Raw genomic sequence first — 3414 nt, forward strand, 5'->3', positions numbered from 1 at the left:
ATCTTCTGTGCTGGTCCATCCTTTTGGCCAGTGGCTGTTTAGTTTCCCCGATGTAAGACTGATCACCCTCCTGACACTGAACAGCATACACAATATTACTCTGTTTGTGCCGGGGGACTGGATCTTTGGGATGAACCAGTCTTTAATGTATTTTGGGGTTTAAAAGCCACTGGGACGTTATGTTTAGAAAATAAACGTCTCAGTTTCTCTGATACTCCCTCAACATACGGAATGACCACTGGTCTGGGTCTGGGTTCCTCCTTTTCACCTGATGGCTGACTGGAGTCCTGTTTGGGTTTCTGCTTTCAGGAAGGCCCAGTTAGGATATCCACATTGCTCTAGAGCCTGTCTTGTGTGGGATTTCTCCTTCTGCCTGGTTCCTGAGCTAGTGGGGATGCTGTCTGCTCTGTGGTACAGAGTCCTGATGACTCCTAACTTGTGCTCCAAAGGGTGATGGGAGTCAAACTGCAAATACTGGTCTGTGTGGGTGGGTTTGCGGTACACCTCAGTTTGCAAATGTCCTCTATCAGAGACTGAGACCTCACAGTCCAAGAAAGCCAACCTGCCATTTTTTACATCTTCTCGTGTGAACTTGATGTATTTATCCACAGAGTTGATGTGGTCAGTAAAATGTTGGACTTCCTGAGATTTGATTTTAACCCAGGTGTCGTCAACATACCTGAACCAATGACTTGGTGGTGTCCCTGAAAAGGATGTCAAGGCTCTCTTTTCTACCTCCTCCATGTACAGGTTGGCAACAATAGGAGAAACTGGAGACCCCATAGCACACCCATGTTTCTGCCTATGATATTGCTCCCCATATGTGAAGTAGGTTGACTGCAGGCACAGTTTCAAGAGTTGACACAGTTGTTCTGTGGAAAGCGTGGTCCTGCTGCTCAGAGTGGTGTCTGATTTTAATCTTAAACTGACCACCTCTACTGCATCATCAACAGGAATGCACGTGAAGAGTGATGTGACATCAAAAGAGACCATTGTTTCATCAGTCTCCATGATGACATCCCTCACCTTGTCCACAAAGGCCATGGTGTTCTGTATGTGGTGTTCTGAGCTGCCAACTAAAGGGATGAGTACAGACGCCAGATATTTGGAAACATTGTAAGTGACAGAGTTAATCATGCTAACAATAGGTCTTAAACCAAAAATGTCCACGCTCAATAATCCAGGTATACAATCCAACAATTTTCAGTCAGGTCAGGACATTTTTGGTTTTGAACCAGTTTGACATGACTGTCGACGAGGAAGAGGGCTGGCACAAGAGGAGGGGGTGTGCCAAAGACACCATCTTAGCACCAACATAACTGGTTTATTCCACTTCTGAGTAAGCTGTTTGGGGGAAGAATCAGTTTTGTTGTGTGTTTCCTTGACTGATGAAGCCTTCTGGATAGAAGGTGAAACGTTTCAGCACAAAAAGAAACTGTCCAGATGACCTGACTGAAAAAAAGTTGAATTGGTCTTAAATGTACACCTTGTTTGTGGATTTTAGGTAAACCATACAGACTAGGTGTGGCCTCCCCTGTGTACAGTCTGTGGTACAGAAAACGGTCAATAGCCTTGTCCTGCTCCAAATTTTTCAGGCAATCTATCAATTTCTTCTTGTAACCACTTCCTGGATCTCTTTTCAGAGGTTCATAAGTGTTTAAATCACTAAGGAGTGTCATAACTTTCTCATGATAGTCTTTCTGGTTCAAAATCACTGTGCACCTTCCTTTGTCTGCTGGGAGAATGATGATGTTTTTGTCCTTGCTAAGAGTGATGAGTGCATCCCTCTCCTCTCTACTGATGTTGGAAGGTGGTGGTTTGGCATTGCTGAGGCAGGCTGAAACTTTGATTCTGAGCTGTTCTGCTTCAGCCTCCTTCATTTTGTTGTTACGGATGGCTGACTCAGTAGCTGTGATCATCTCCACCAGAGGAATTCTACTTGGTGCAACCGCAAAGTTCAGTCCCCTGGCAAGAATCTCTGTCTCCGGCTGGGTGAGCTGTCTGTCAGATAAATTCTTCACCCACTTTTCTGTCTCCCTGGCATGTAATTGACTACTGGAGTGTTGTCCTACACTGAATGTGTTGTTATTGGAATAGTGATGGTGTTGATGAGTTATGAGTAAGCTAAACTTACTAACCCTAACCCTCTGGATACAGTTACCTGCAGAAAGCCCGCTGCACTGGCCGTGGTGGTGGTCCGGCTGTAATTTACCGCAGTCATTTAAAATGATCACATTTAGCTTCTCAGGACTTTTCCTCTTTTGAATGTTTGGCCTTCAACCTCAAAGCCCCCCTCCTGATGAATGTTCTATTGATTTATCGGCCTCCCAAACCACATGTTTCATTTAACTCAGAGATGCATGACCTCCTCACTTTTTTCTGCGCATCTCCTGTGAAAAATATTATTCTTGGAGATTTAAATATCCACATTGATAATTCCTCTTCCCCTCTGGCAGCAGAGTTTAAGTCTCTTTTGGACTCTCTCAATCTCACTCAGTATGTTGACGCCCCTACGCACAACAGGGGGCACACTCTGGATTTGGTGATTACAGACACTGTACCCATCAATAACTTATCTGTATATGACCTGGGTGTCTCAGACCACAGTGTCATCTCCCTGGAAGTGCCTTCAACTTCATCTGCTCCTAATCCTAAACGACTTATCCAGTTCCGTGACATTAAAAACATTTCCCCTGAGGTTCTGTCCTCTGATCTCCACTCCCTGACTGCTGTCAATCATTCATCTGCAAATGACTCTGTGGATTACTACAACCAATCTCTCCAGGAGCTTCTGGACCTCCATGCTCCCTTTAAAGCAAGGCTGGTGTCTTTCTCCCGTTCAGCCCCTTGGTCCACTGCTGAGCTGCGTAAGATGAAAGCAGCTGGCCGTGCTATTGAGAGACGTGTAAAATCATCTGGTCTCTCTGTACATCAGCAGGCATCTAAAGAACATCAGAAAGCCTACGCCTTTTCTCTTAAAGAAGCACGGTCCAAATAATATTCCAACATCATCAACAACTGCCCTGGAAACTCTAAACAACTCTTCTCCACAATAAATCATCTCCTTAATCCCATTAAACAGTCTCATGAGGACTCTGTTCAAAAATGCAACCTGCTCCTTTCATTTTTTAAAAACAAAGTTAACTCCATTAGATCTCAGCTCCATAGCCTCCCTGATCTTCATCTGCCATCTACCCGTCTGCATTCTGGGTCCCTGAGCTGCTTTGATGAGGTTGTTCTGAGTGAAGTGGAGACCATCATCATGAAAATGAAGCCTTCATCCTGCGCCCTGGATCCCTTCCCCTCGTCTCTCATTAAATCCAATCACTCTGCAATAAGCCCATTAATCACACAAATAATAAATAAGTCACTGCAATCTGGTCAAGTTCCACTGCCTCTTAAAACTGCCATCAT

This window comes from Nematolebias whitei, chromosome 9 (assembly GCF_014905685.2).
Source record: "Nematolebias whitei isolate Nwh7 chromosome 9, NemWhi1, whole genome shotgun sequence".
Taxonomy (NCBI): domain Eukaryota; kingdom Metazoa; phylum Chordata; class Actinopteri; order Cyprinodontiformes; family Rivulidae; genus Nematolebias; species Nematolebias whitei.